General features: G+C 38.6%; 2 protein-coding genes across 7 annotated transcripts in view; one reads left to right on the forward strand and one right to left on the reverse strand.

Annotated features, from left to right (window-relative positions):
* The window catches only part of Notum (palmitoleoyl-protein carboxylesterase notum), a 600,456-nt gene that overhangs the window by 419,088 nt on the left and 165,169 nt on the right, over positions 1-16,199 (forward strand). The window contains exon 6 of the mRNA XM_077402646.1: positions 11,319-11,358. The gene's annotated coding sequence lies outside the window, so the exon portion shown is untranslated. The remainder of the gene's footprint in view (positions 1-11,318; positions 11,359-16,199) is intronic.
* The window catches only part of Kair1d (Kainate-type ionotropic glutamate receptor subunit 1D), a 386,506-nt gene that overhangs the window by 191,999 nt on the left and 178,308 nt on the right, over positions 1-16,199 (reverse strand). For 4 of the 6 annotated variants that reach the window (XM_077402624.1, XM_077402623.1, XM_077402628.1 and 1 more), the window contains one exon: positions 7,690-7,729. The exons of 1 other annotated variant lie outside the window; for it this stretch is intronic. The gene's annotated coding sequence lies outside the window, so the exon portion shown is untranslated. Of the gene's footprint in view, positions 1-7,689; positions 7,730-8,343; positions 8,422-16,199 lie in introns of those variants that run through there. One more of the 6 variants, XM_077402625.1, reaches the window with a different exon arrangement.

The raw sequence follows: 16,199 nt of genomic DNA on the forward strand, positions 1-16,199 counted from the left end.
GTTTTTCGACCGCATTTTCCGCGACCGCCATTTTCGCGGGATGAGACGGCGGTCGGTCGCGATGTGTCGTCGGTCGCGCACCAGCGCGTTACATTTTATACCCGTTAGTTGCGCGAACAAAAAGTCTCGCGAGAGTTATTCTGGCCAATCAAGCAATCTGGGAATGGGCGGAGACTCGAGTGCGGATGTCGGCAACGAACGAGCGCCGATATTTCGTTGGACAAATGAAACCATGTACAGGTTTAAAAGATATACGTATACACCAGGGACGCCGAACTCCCACCAAAATGATGATGTACCTCGCAAAAAGCCCCCCCGACATATTTGTCGCTTTTGTCGTCGAGGTCGATGCTGGAAGATACGGCACATCGCAGCGACGCGAAGGAAACGAGAAAATACAGCCGCTGCAACGAATTGCGAGGAATTCATACCGTACGTACCAAATTTTCGTGCGCGCTCTTGTTCTCTCGCATGATATTTGAAGAAAGTACATCCTCCTCGGAAAAACCTTTGGCTTTCTGAGAGACGTCAAGGAATATAGCGTTTATAATCTTTCATACGTTTATACCCCAAGTGAAATTCTTATTTAAATATAAATAGATTTATAAGAATATAATAGATTAAGAATATAATAGACGGTTAAAAGAAACGGTGTCATTGTTCAGAAATAGATTTTGAGAACCGGTGTGGTTTAACGAATGTCAAACCACAATAATTTGCGGCAAGAAGCGTATATATAACATCAAAGTTACGAAAGAGAGATTCATAAAAATAAAATACAATTTCATCAACGAATAAAATAAAATTTGGCAATAACTGGTTATTGAATACAATAAGAATCGATAAGATAGAAATTTGATCAGTCTTTCGTTTTATCGTTTTATCGTTCAAAATTGATATTGAGCGACCGTTTATTTCCTCTACTCGACTAATGTACATTTTTGCAAAATTTGATCATATCTTTTGATCGCAACACAAATTTTGAAACATCCTCTATGAACTCACTGCGCTTCATCTATTTGCATATGTAACATACGGGTATGTACACAACACACACACACTATATTACTGTATGGTATAAAGTGATGCTTGCGGTGCATAGCAATGATGTTTCAACGGTGTCTTTGGAAGCGCGGGTGTCGAGAATCGAAAATAGCTTGGTAACGGCGCGGAAAATAGATGAAAGAGCAGGAAGCCAAACAATAGTAAGAGACGATGCTCGTGTCGGATCCAGAACGCACTTCGACCACTTAATTTCATCACACTCGAGCAGACTGGCGGGCGTGGCGGAAATTGTGTAGCACGAGACTTTCTCTTTGAATTACGAAGTTCTGAAGGAAAAAGTCAACGGACGATACTCTTTCTCGTCGTATTCGGATAATTAAGCGTTTAAAATAAGCTTTTTCCAAAAATACTAGGCAGATGTTATTACGATTGTTTTATTACAATTATGCTTGCATTTATATCAATAAGTTGTACATTTTAGGATTATTTTTATCTTGTTCTGTATTTCAAAGTCTATTGGCACATTTTTTCTTCTTTATACATATATATTTATGATAGAGCATTTTGCAAAAGAATTACTATCGGTTTCTGCGATACCTTTAAATATTTTTCCTATCAGTTCATCCAAATCGATCGTTCAGGTACATCTTAATTGTAAAAAAATACTCTACAGTTCCTTTAAAATTTATTTCCATGATATAAGTGTCCGATAATGCATTCAGACGCCCGACATGCAAAATATGTAATATCAAAGAGTAGTGCGAACAAACGGAACATCATGATGCATCTGTTTTTCATACCGCAGTTAGAATTTACGTAAGATTGAAGCACGCGATGGCTGTCGGTCGCGCTCATCGATCAAATTCCTATCAACGAAGCTGCGAATCTAATACTCTTGGTAGAATCTCCTCATTGCACGGATACGGATCATGTTGGAATCTAATACCGTCATCGAACACCGTCGTCAAACGATGCGATGCGCTATTAGATATTCTCCATTCATTATAGCGAGATATTAACGAAGACAGTAACAGATCACGCCTAGCCGCAAATTACTGTGGTACAACCGGAAAAGTCCGTAGACCTTAGCACAATTTTTGCCGATAATCATATAAAAATGTACGATCGACGGGAAGAATAAAAAGATAAGGAATCAACTTAGAATTAGGCATAAATGTGAAATTCATGAGTTTAAAACGTTACAATTAAATCATTAGATTGAACGTAGATATCGATAGAAATGACGATCCCACGCTTCCACATTTTGCTTTAAAAGTCAAACGGCTGTTTAAAAATATATACAAAACACAATTAAACTTGTACTGCGTATTATTGTTTTATTATGAAAGGTAACATTTATGTTTAGTTTCAAATATAACGAGTTTTTACGGGACACATATTATTCGCGCAGAAAATGGATTGCTTCTGTCTCAGTCACTCGCGGAATAGAGATGATCCATTAATCGAAAGTTCCGCGATATTCCCTGGTTATCCATTCTGATTTGATCAACTTGCACTCTACCGAGTAACGGTGATGCTCTCGGTCCACGCGATTCTGTGGTGGAACACCGTCATCGCGTGTAATTTAATGATGACAATGATGCATAATGAGACGGACACGTGTAATTTCATCTTCTTCCGTCCTGAATCATTTGTATACCCCGTACAAAGCGTTCCAAAATCATAAATAATACAGCCTTGATATAAAAAAAATATAGAAAAAAATCAGTAAAATATACATGAAATATAGTATTTTTTATCTGCATGTTTGAACAATTAAGGATGGAAGTAGTTTATTACAAACTAGCTTTATACTCTCGTGCGCTTCGCTACGGTAACTACTTTAAATAAAAAACCAAGTCGATATCTCATAAGAGATATTGGAGGAATCTGAGAAACACATTTTTACCCCTTTTCACCTATTTATACGGGTCGTGCTTACGTCATGGAAAGAACTCCCCGGATTTCATGTTTCTATGGGGTTCGGGCTGAACGTTGATGAGTCAGTCGATCAGTCAGTCAGTCAGGACACATTTGTTTTTATATATATAGATAGAAAGAAACTTTGTTGTTTTTCCTTCCACGGAGTTTCTGTCGCTGTAACTCTTTAATCTTACTCTTTCAATCTTTGGCTTAGAAGCCACAAGTCATTTCTTATAGTCAAAGAAAGTTCGTTATTTTGTATTTGTCTTTAATATTCATCGCAAAAATGTTTTGTAGTCAAAGTTGTAGATGCCTCCTAGCCATTTGGTGATTTCGGAGCAGCCTAATGCACGTCAAATGCGACACATATCGATGTCCCGAGCCTACTATACGCAAACAATTCCGGCGATGGCGTAATTCAGTGTACGTATAGACTTCTGTATCTCATCCGTACGCGTGTGCAGGTATGCGTGTGCAGGAGTGTACGCACACGTGATGATGCGTGTACGCACGCGAATGGGTATTTCGCAATCCGTTCACTGTTCATCCCCTGCTCATCCTTCTCCCCCTCTCTCTTTCGCTCATTCTCTCTCCCCCCTCTCTCTCTCTCTCTCTCTCTCAGTCACGTCGCAATCAAATTATATATACAATCCCATCGGAGAGGATTGAATACATAAAATACTATCAACGATTCGCTCCGACCCAATTCGATTCGCCGCCGTTCCGTCGACGTTATTTGCCACCACCCGTTATCGGCAGGCAAGCTAGCTGTTTCCGGTAATTATTTCAGACTTTACATGCACGATTACATACGTTTCGACTATTCATAGTATATATCTGATTTTGCCAATGTGCGCCGGCATTGGGCGATAGTTAAGCGGAGAAAATTCAACACTCGAGAGAAGCGAGGTATTTACAGTGTATGAGCATATACTGTATATGTACTATATTGCATCGTCCAGATCGCAATATAGCTATACATTATTTTGGATATCGTTGAAATCTATATCCGCTGGTCTCGCCTCTGCGCCGTTAAAATATCTATTCAATTCCGTCACTTTTACTGAATCTATAGTTATTCCGATTGCTCCGAGAACACAACATACTGCTAGATAGAAATTTTTTAAACCGTCTGTTTTAATTTTTCAAGAGAACACGATACATCCATTAGTTCATGTCTGATCGCAATCTTGGAAATGAAATTAATCTTCAAAGAGGCGAGTTCAATTCTCTTATTGCAACCCCGGAGACAATCTCTTCCGAGGAAAATATCTTTCGAGGTTTCCCAATGCACGCGCAATCCTCTCAACTTGGGCGCGTACAACGAGCAACCAGAGAAGTTCGATTCCGAAACTCCTCACGAACTCTATTTCAAGAATCAGAGTGACAACAGCATCAGAAGATTCTCCAGTCTCTTAATGAAACATCAAAATTGGAACGCTTGCGCCGTTCTGATGGATCACGCGCGCGCGTGCAAACTTGCGTTTCAATATGAAATTCTCCGTTACAGAGACGTTGCAAAGACAATCTAACGAGATGAACAAAGCAGTATAATAAAGGTGTCAAAAATTTATTAAAAATTATTAGATCGTACGTGGACGATACTTTCCCGCGTATCGTCTATATACGTATATGTCTGATAACTTCTCAAAAAAATCATCGTTCACGAACGAATTGTTCATTGCGGCAATTTTCTACTGCGCGATTAAAAATCTACAATTTCATTCGAATTATACGCTTCTCTAAATTTCAGTTTAACTAGGACGTTTCCGTTCAACGAAAGCCGGATGTCCGGATTTAGCTAAATGCGCAATGTAGATGCGGACTATTGTGGAGCCGAAACGTTTAGTCGGAGTCAGACAATGGTACTTATCATTTGCGTACATGCGACTTCGCATAAACTCGCAGATTACCGTAACTCGGATAAAACCCTATATACAATGCGGAAGTGGAGTCACGGGCGAAATCTTTTGCGCGACGCATGTCCTTCACATCGCATAATCCTATTAACGACAAATTAATACACGTGAAGCACCGTGACGGCGACGTTTTCCAACGCACGCAACGTAGCGTGAAGTTATTCCGGTAAATTCCTGAGCGCATTATACATAAATCCTTTACCTTCGTAAAGACGATGCCAGGATTTCTCTCTCGCTAAGAGTCTACTAAGAGGTTGGATACATGTACATCAGAGAAAGATAAGCAGCTTAATTTCGAACGAGATTAGTCCGGACGTTCAATCCCGTACGCAGTCTTCTCTTTGGCACATAACGACGCCCTGTTAATCTCGGGATTAATCCGGAAACGAACTCTCTCGCTATCATTTTTCTATGGTTCGTTATATTTCCAATTTATATCGACGAGCAACGTTATCATAATTCCGGCTACCGATGTCGCGAAGAAATGTGTCGTTGTGGGGAAGAAGAAGATACTAATCTATCGTGCGTGATTAATCCCTTGGGCAGACAGGATTAGTTATACAGATGCCTAATAGTGATATGTTTTTACCTTTGCCAGATCTTATATACATTATTCTTATTAGATTTCTATAATTATCTATACATTCATTAATAATACATTAAAATATTATATGAGAAGAATGTATATATAAGTTATAACACCCGAATTGTATATTTATTGCATAGTAACTTTGATGCAACTGATTTTATTAACGCCGACCTTATCACACGAAAGACCATTCAATGTAACAATAGAATAAGCTATAGCGATTTAAGGTACTTCGTTCCGATAAAATGGTTGCGAAACAATCAGGGAAAGCTTGCACGCGCTTCCTGAGCCGCTTTATTGAAATTATAATTGCAACGGATGAAATCTTCAAATCCAATCTGCCGCTTAGGTATATGCACGACGAAATTCGATCTATCGTTCTTGAATAATTTCGCACTTAGTTCTTCTCCTCGCTTCACTTCGCCGATATACCCCCCTCGATAAGCCGATAACTGTGCACGGTTTGCAGAATCCATAAATTAGGCGCAAAGTTCGATTTGTGCTCTTTGATAATCCCCTCATTCGCATACGAGAGGCTCGCGCATTATAACTTGGCGATGCATTTACACGTCACATCGACAAGACCCAATCTTCGGTCAAGTTACACGAGCAATATCGATATAGTAATATAGATAGGATGTACTTTATTAATTACATCTCCGGTTGTTTACTTTACTTTAACCAATTTGTAATTGATTTTTTCGTAATAAATATCAAAATTGTAATCTCTTACTTTTTAATACAAACTAAAGCGCTTATCTTATTAAAATTTTTATTGGAAAATTAATTAAAAACATATTTAAGGCTGAATCCAATGGAAAAATAACCGATAAAATTTCGTTAATTCTGCACGTTGTGTACATTGTTAATATTGTGTTGCATTCTATACAAAATGAATGAGTATTAATCGTTTCAATAATAAACCTGAAAGTCGAAACAAACATACATGTTTATGATATACGAAGTAAAAAAATAAAATAAAAATAAAAATGGGCGTTATGGAAAGAAATGATTTGTTTATAAGCAAGCGTATATGGGCGAGTAAAAATCCGCCGACCACATGCGAAGCGGTATCCTCTCACACATGGCGCAATCTCGCGCGCACACATTTTCGACCCTACTTCATCCCTCGAAAGCGGCCAGGTCTCTCAAACCCCGAACCCACCTTTCATCGCCATTCTAACAACCAGATAAATTTCCAACCTTGAATCGTGCTCGACCCTTTTTGTTCCCGTGAGTACGGTAGACGGTGTAAAATAATGCGCTTTGTGATCTAACCTTCTCCATTTATTGCGAGAGAAAGTCTGTGTAAAGCTATATACCCCTGCACTGTATTAAAGCTTACGTATACAGGCCGATACATTTTGTCGTGTGTCGTTTGGCATTTATACTCATTCGTGATAGAATCATAAACAATTTTCCTTAACCAAGAAACACGAGTAACACATCAAGATGTAACATATAAATATCTTCATTGCTTTAAGATTTTTTACGATGGTCTTAATTTTTTTAAGTAACCGACATTAGCATATTTATAACGCTACACACAGAAAAATAATCATTCTACAGCCAAGGAAAGCACTTACTTATTTTATTTTATTTTGTTTAAGTAAGTTTTCTTACAACAAAGAATATTTTCTTACTAACAGTTTTCAAATATCTCGACACAAGTCAAGAATATTGTTTTGAGTAAATGTAATACTTATATTGACTTTATGGTAGACTTGCGGATATATAAGCTTATCAATTACTTAATCCGCAAATCTACCATAAAGTCATTATAAGCGTTACATTGACTCAAAACAATATTCTGGTTTTTCAAATACTTGTGTCAAGATATATATTTGAAAACTATCAGTAAAAGAGAATATTCTTTGTTGTAAGAAAACTTACTCTTAAACGAAATAAAATAAAATAAGTAAGTGCCTTTCTTGGCTGTAGAATGATTATTTTTAAGTGTGTAGATATTTTAAAAAGATCGATCATTCTTTATACTGATCAAAATCCGTAAAAATCCTATTAAGTCACGTTTCTGAGTTCATGTTACTGCGACAGAGTTTAATAACTTAATACAATATATTAATCAAAATATTATTATTACTAAATAAATGTAACATATTAAAGTTGGTAATAAAAACTTTTTCGGTTTTTACATCATAAAATAACAGTAAAATTTGATCTTTTACACAGATTTTCATCTACTAAATTCCTTCAGTAAATAAAAAAAATAACAAAACAAAAAAAATAACTTACCGGTCGACGCGCAACAGCGGAGTTGTAATCCTGCGTTGATCTGTAACATAAATATTGATATTTTTACATTAGAACACGGTCTAAGATAATCAATACGTAAATAATTATATCACGCCCGTTAAATTTTTAACGTTATTAATTATTTCAACAGATATCTGATTTTAAAATAAATCACAACCGCCGACGCCGGCTGCATATTTCCGCATTGATTCGTTATCATAATTTAAAATCCACGAAAAATCCAGGCAATATTACAACCGTGCGAATAAAGGCTATTCTACAATTGCGTAAGAGTAAGGAGTAAGAGTAAGAGTAACAAATTGATCAATCACAGTCGATTATTTTCCTCAAATACTCACTGTGATTGGTCAATTTCTTACTCTTACTCTTACTCCTTACTCTTACGCAATTGTAGAATAGCCTTAAGAGAGAGAGACACGACGTTCGCGACGAAATATCTCTTCTCGCATATCCCGGGGATCGGATCGAACTCCGAAATCACGAGATTCCGCCGGAGTTAAACCTCGAACGAGTAATAGTACAGTACTTATTACGTAATGGGCAAATCGAGTCGCTCTCATGGGAAAGTGACGGAATCCGCCACAGGACTGATATAGGACAGCAAAATATAATAAAGGAGTAATAATTACTCACCTCACGGCTGCCCCGCTGTCGCCCGATGCCTCCCAGGCCCCCTCCTCCTCTCCTCGATCCTCCACCGTTGGACCGCTGGTCGCATCTCCGGCGACGTACTCACTCACGACTCACGACGAAAATCGACGATATCGTAGCTAACGATCGCGCGACATTTTGCGCACGGCACTCGCGGTATTAATCTCGCGACGCGGCGCGTACTTTGATACACGGCGACGGAAGAATTACGGCGGAGAAGCTACGAACGATCCGCTTGACGCCCGTGACGCTTGACTCCCGCAGCCCGCGCTCCGCAGGTAGACTCTAACATGGCGGAGATAATTTCGTAAATCGCGCGGCCAACTTCACTCCGCCGCCACTCTCGCCGGGAGCAACCGTCGCGAGGACGCTACACTTGCTGCTCGTAAAGCGATTTTGGCGAACACTCGATTTACGCGAACACTCACATTCGTGTCTATCCCCCCCTACGATCGCCAAATGTCAAAAACGATGAAATACGAAGTTAAACGTACGACGTTGAGAGACCGTGCTCGCTAATTAAACACGTCGCGGCGTCACTCGATTCCTTTATCCGTGTTTCCGAAAACGACTTTTATTCCGAAGCCACGCGACGGGTCGCGACGCGCGACTCGCGCACGGTGCGACGGGAATCAAGTTGACAGTTGAGAAAAGCGAGACGGATCATTCGAAAGAAAATGTGATCGAACGCGATATACCTCGGTATCCGTATAAATTCCGCACATGTACTAAATGAACATTCGATATATCACAGTTCTTCGAAATCTAAACAATCGGAGTCGGCGATTCGTATTTACTTACTCCGCGATGCGATATGGGCATGGGAGCGGGAGCGAGGGAGCAACGACGTCAGTACGCGCCGCCGCGCCGCGGCCGGCCGCGGTAACATGAGTGGGGATAGAGTGGGGATAAGATGACTACACACGATGCGCGTTCGGTAGGTATGCGTAAACAGTCGACGAGCCGACCTCTCCCTATCCCCACTGCTCATATGTTTACCGTGGCGCGCGGCGCGCGCGGCCCGTTCCGATGTCGTTTGCTCGCGGATCGCATCGCGGAGTAATAATATACTTAAATATACGAATCGCCAGGTCCGATTGTTCAGATTACAAAAAACTATACGTCGAATGTTCATTTAGGCCGGTTCTACGATCAGTCCGCATGTCGGAGTCGGATTTCGGAACGTAGCCGATGGTCCAATGAGGAAAATTTGTTTTCGAAAAAGAAATTATTTCATTGGACCATCCGCTGCGTTCCGACATCCGACTAATTGTTAGAACCAGCCTTAATACGTGTGCTTCGCGGAATTTATACCGAGGTATATCGATTACATTCTTTCGGATGATCTCGCTTTTCTCAACCGTCAACTTGACTCGCATTTCGTTTCGCGTCGTGTCGCGCAGCTTCGGAATAAAGTTTTCGGAACACGGATAAAGAACCCGAAATCGAGCAAAATCGAGTAAAAAGGCCATCGTACATAAAACGCATAGCTTAGCATAAGACCGCTAAACCAATGAGCATCCAGCATAAAGTTATCGCCATATTGATTTACATCAGATGCTCATCGGTCCAGCGGTCTTATGCTATGCGTTATGCAGCCTACGCAATTTGGTGTGCGATAGCCCTAACGTCGCGCCGTGTAAATTAGCGATCACAGTCACCAGTCTCCGTTAATGTCGTACGTTTAAGGGCTCAGTCACAATGAGAAAAATATAGAATAAGATAAAGGAATAAGGAATAAGGCATGTGTTGTATCTCACTTTAATGTATGTACGTGTACCGATGTGAGATGCGACATTCCTTTTTATTCCTTTATCTTATTCCTTATTTTTCTCATTGTGACTGAGCCTTAATCGTATTTAATCGTATTTTGATATTTGGCGATCGTGGGAGTGGGGGATATACACAGTGTTCGTAAATCGATGATTTAATTAGAGATAACCGAAATCGTTTCATGAGCGTCAAGCGTAACGTCCTCGCGACGGTTGCTCCTGGGCGAGAGTGGCGAGTGAAGTTGGCCGCGCGATTTACGAAATTCTCTCTCCGCCACGTCAGCGTCTGCCATCTACCCGCCCGTTGGACGTGGGGACGTCAAGTGTCACGGGCGTCAAGCGGATCGTTCCTATAGCTTCTCCGCCGTCATTCTTCATTCTTCACGTTGCCGTGTATCAAAGTACGCGTCGCGTCGCGAGATTAATCACCGGTAGTGCCGTGCAAAGTATCGAAAGTGACGATATCGCTGATTTTCATGCGTCGTGAGTCGCGAGTGAGTGCGCCCGGCGCCGACGGAGATGTGACGACGTACCAACGGTGGAGGATCGAGGAGAGGAGGACGGTGCCTGGGAGGCATCGGGCGACAGCGGGGCAACCGTGGGGTGAGTAATTGATATTTGTTTATATTTTGCTGTCCTGTGGCGCGTTCCGTTCTCAATAAGCGCGACTCGATTCGCCCATTACGTGATATTCATATTACTCGTTCGAGGTTTAATCCCGGCGCAATTTCTCGATTTCGGAGTTCGATCTCCGACATACGCGAGAAGGAGATATTACGTCGCGAACGTCGCGTCTCTCTCTTTAGGGCCGATTTCACCGCCTCCGATTAACTTGATCCTCCGATTAAACTCACTCTTCGCCTCTTTCTAAGGGGAAAGTTAGAAAGAGAGATATATATACATATAAAGAGTGAGTTTAATCGGAGGATCAAGTTAATCGGAGACGGTGAAATTTTTCGCAGATTAAATTATGGAGAACGAATTAATTATATTGCGGAAATATGCAGCCGCTTGCGGCGTCGGCGGCCGCGCGATTGTTTCTTACATTAACATTTTAAAATCATATCTTTTAAAATGATGTTTTAAAAATATTTAACGGACGCGATATAATTGTTTAGTTCAAGTATTGATCTGTTGATTATCTTTTACCCTGCTTTAATGTAAGAATATATTTTTATGTTGCAGATCAACGCAGGGTTACAACTCCGCTGTTGCGCATCGGCCGGTGAGTTATTTTTTTATTTCATCACTGATCGCGCGGCGAAAAACCGTGGGTGCTCATCGATCGTTTTTAAACTCGGTATTTAAAGGTTTAATATTAAGATATTAAGGTATTAAAGGCCCGTCTGCACGGGTCTGTGCTTTTCTGCAGTGCCCCAAAGTGGCTCGTTTGTCCGGGCCCTAAAATTGGGTTTCGTTTCATTGTATTTTGCAATAATTTGAGGACAAATACTTTTCTGCAAATCTTTTTTTATGTTCTTTTGCCATTTATTCCGGGTTTTTATCGTCATTTTTTCTTCCGTTTTCTCTCTTTCTCTCTTCCTCCTTCTCTTTCGTCGTCCTCTACTCTGCGCTTTGCGCTCAATTCCGACGCTTTTAATAAATAAATCGTACCCGGAATTCTTACTGCTTGCTGTTTCTTCCGAGAAACTCACGAGCTATTTAACTGCCGGAACTCAGCGGCGCGGCGCCGCACCCGAAACTTTAGCCGTTTTTCATTCGCTCGTTTTCACCCACGCCGAGATAAACTTTGTTCATTTTCCATTCCCCAGTTGCACGCCGCCGCAGGGGGCATCGCGACAAAGCCGCGTTAAAGCCTTCGGCATGCATATTAACCGTGTAGCTTTTTTCGTTAATCAGCAGGGGGCTGCATCATTCCGCGATAATATACCTAGTGTTCGTTTTATGCGATATGTATAAAGCGTCGGCACGCAAAGCCACAGATTTTTACAGAGTATCACTTAAAATTAAATGGAATTGTATAATGATGATTGCGTTGCATTTGAATATAACGTTCAGTAATATTGGAAAAATAAAATCCATATGCAAATAGATGACATTCTTGCAAGTCATGAGTTCAAATAAAAGAAGTAGATAATCAGAAAATGTTATAAATATAACGTCTAGAATATTTTGTATCAACTTATCTTTTTAATTATGATATACGTTCCGCTCTATTCGCTTATACATATACATTTGAGATAACTCGTTCTCAGATAAACATCCATGTCAAACCGTAACATGATAGCGTGTGTGTAAGCAAACAGACTAGCTTACCCCAATGCTCATCATAAACATAAACTGATAGAGGGTAAGCGCGAATTAAGTCAAGATTACGCAATGTTGCTTTGCCGGAAACTAATCTCACGGGCGAAAATTTGGACGAGGAAAACTGCCGGGGGAGGGTAAAATTGGAGGTAATTTTTCTAAATTGGCATGTCGCGCGTGACGCGCGTAAATATGTATACATACATATATACACACGAGAGTGCGAATGGCGCCGATCGATGCCACGGTAAAATTCCTCACTATATAACGGACAAACAAATAGACAAGGCGGATCGAGTTACTGGGGCATAGCGCGATATAAGGGAGAAACGGTGAAAAACTTCCGCATCCGGTATCACGGGGAGCTTCGACAGCGACGAGCTGTCGCGAGCAGCTGGATCGTTCGCATGAACTTCTTTCGAGAGCAGCAGCGTGCCGCAGCTGCGGGTCCTTAGAAAACTCCGGATCGCCTTCCGCGATAAAAGGCGACGTCGCCTGCCGGCGCCGTCGATGACGCGGAAGAAATTTTTTGATGGAGATGGTTGCTCCAGTAGAGCTCGAAATAGTCATCTGAGGCAGCACGATCTCGTGTGAGATATCGCGCCTAATGCAGAGAAATATACCGTTTTTGAAGGACCGTTTTTCTTACGGAAAAGGACGTTATTTTATTTAGGAATACAATAAATTAATCTCTAAAATGTTTGTCTTTCCGCCTTTTTTTTTTAATATATCAAACTTCTTAAAGTTTGATATATAAGACATGTTTAATATTTTTATGTATTTCGATGCTGTCCTTAACTGCCTTAGGAACTTTCAAAATTTAACTTGCTTTTTAGTGCGATCATATATATGTTTATATATCTAATTATAAAATATAATAATTATTTATTTATTTAAATTTTTATCTAAGTATATATGCGTACACACATGTATTACATTAAATTTAAATTTTAATAAAGAAACGACTTAAAAAGTTGTCAAACGAGAACTATATCGATTAATATAAAAATAACTAATTTTTTGGTTCTTTTTTCTGAAAGTATCTTGCTGTCTCATAAAATTTTCAGCGTAATAAAATACTAAAGAAAACATTTGAGCACTATTGAGAACAATATTTGAAAGTATTCTCAGTTACACGCGATTGGTATCACGTGGTTGATAATCCCGCGTTTATGCGATTGTGCGGTGTCAGCAAATCTAGCAGAAGTCGGGAATGTGAGAGAATCTTACATTAAGCTCTACTTAGAAGCATCCCAATTTGGAAGAAATTTATCTAAAATGTCTAACGTCATTTTCTAATATAAGCGAATATATATAATAGACTAACGATACATTATGCTAAATACAAGATATTAACATTGATAAAATATTTTTATTTATAATCGATATCGAGTAGACGTTTTGACTTTATTAAGTTTTCTTCAGCACTAGATAAAAATTTGCGAAAATAATATAAATAACATTGTGAAGTAAGAACTTTAAATATAATAAATACTATAGTTATTTTCAAATCAAAATCACATCAATTGACTAAAATTTTTTTCAGTAATCAAGTTATTAAATCTGAATTTTCAGTTTCTTTCTATATTTATGGAAAATAAAAAAGGGGAAACGTTATGGATGGATATCCTTCTATTTCTGGATCGGAAAATGTCATTAGTCATTTCAGATATCAATAAACTTATAGCGAAATTATAGCAAAGCAATACGTCTGCCCACGAAGATTTTGATCACGCGATTATTTACGCGGTGCATATATATAACGACGTGGATAAACCTGATCGTCCTGATCCTATTATAATTTGACGTCTGACGTTGCATATTTGGCGATCTATATAATGTCAGCGAGATAAGAGCGGAAGTTGAAGTTACGTGCGACAATTTGTATTACGACCCCGTATGAACCTTTCGTCTTCTTTACTCCTGCGATTCACGGGTGTTCGGTCAATTGACCGTGCACCAACGATGGATTCTTTAACTATCACTAATCCTACGCTCGAGCTGGTCAAAATCCTTCAAGAATCACAATGCCTGGGTACGTGGTCGGCATCTTATCGCCACTTTTCGCCGTGTATGTCAAACACCGCGGCGCTTATACCATAAAGAAGATTTTATAGTCGAGTATAACATTTTACAGCATCAAATTAATAATGATAAAAATAACGTGACACTTGCATGCACATTGCGATAGCATAAATTTGCATAAATTAGATTTCCAAATTTCTTTTTTAAATTTATTTTTTTCCGAATGTCCAAAATTTTTTCTATCCATAAAAAAGTAATATTCATTATAAAATAATTCAATGGTGCTTTTTCATGTTTTATATAATAGTCACATTGTTAAAAGATAAAAGCAGTATAATTTTACTGTTGGAATGGAAAATATTGAGTCGGATATTTAACATATTTTAAGACTCAAGATATTAATGAAATTAATAATAATAATTTATATTATTGTAGTATAAGATTTGCATAAAAAAAGAATAAAGAAAGAAAAAATTGTATATGCAAAAACGTAAATGGTGAGACGCCAGAGCAATGCTATCACAATGTGTGTGTGTCTACCAAATAAAAAAATAGTAAGATAATAGGTAATAGCTGAACATTGAGAATACATATGCAGCGCGCTAGCAACATACACACGTATACATACATATGAAGAGCATGAAACAGTATTAAGCATGCGCAGATAGTGAAACTAAGTTGATTACATAATTAAATGTAAGCAATAAAAAGTTGATTCAAGAATCATGAAACGTGATAAAACTAACAACTACAGTGCGAAAAGAGAGGGTAGCGAGGAGGAACATTTTACGGATAAAGTATTTTAACATGTAAAATATTTAACATTAAAATATTTAATTGCAATTAATATAAATAGGTTTCAATAATTAGACTTATATATACACGGTATTCTTCCCCTTTTGTTTGCCATATAATCTAATTAGTTTCAGAATTATTATATTGCATTACTATTCCGCAGGGATAACTAATCCGCATAATAATGTAGGCTTAGCAAACACACGACCCTGGAGCTCAGCACATTGCGGGCATTAGAATGCCAAAAGATTTGTGTTAAGAAAACTGGAGCAATCACGGAGTTGTACACACGGTGATAGATTAGTCTTATCTCAAACACTAAAAAAGAAAAGTTACACCCTTTCGCGCATACGCAAATATTTAATGTAATAAACAGTCAAAAAACAGTGTGAAATATATTCTATATATGGTATATAAAAGCAAGATTAAATAATGATTAAAATAAAAACATTAATAATAAATGATATATATGTATGAAAAATATCAGTTTTTTTAGTATTAATATCAGCTATATCAAGTTTTTTCTCATTGTTGATATTATTATATGATTGATTTGAGCGATATATATACTAGAACTTTTAGAGTATATTCACGGTAGAGTAGAAAAAAATATTACTGAATTTAACTGAACAAACTTTGTATATTAGATTGACTGCAGAAAATTTGTTTTAAACAAACTGGACAAATATGCTGAAACATTAAACACCTGCTTTTAAATATTTGACCACATACGCAATTTGAACTTCTATTTCGCGGTGTCGAAACCATTTTGAGAATTCAATTTAATAATTACTTTCATCTATTTACAACCTAGCTCACGCAAGTTTTTACGGAATTTCTGTGTATATCGTATCATAATTAAAGTTCTTGTCAAAAATTCTGTTTGCAGTACTTTTACTTTCGCCAATTAATATCTCACGCGTCGTTTCGTCATTGGCACAGCTTTCGCGTTTTATGTACTTCGCAGTTCCATTCGCA

The sequence above is a fragment of the Temnothorax americanus genome, unplaced genomic scaffold (genome assembly GCF_048541705.1).
Source record: "Temnothorax americanus isolate GAGA-0224 unplaced genomic scaffold, ASM4854170v1 Scaffold16, whole genome shotgun sequence".
In the NCBI taxonomy this organism is placed as follows: Eukaryota; Metazoa; Arthropoda; class Insecta; order Hymenoptera; family Formicidae; genus Temnothorax; species Temnothorax americanus.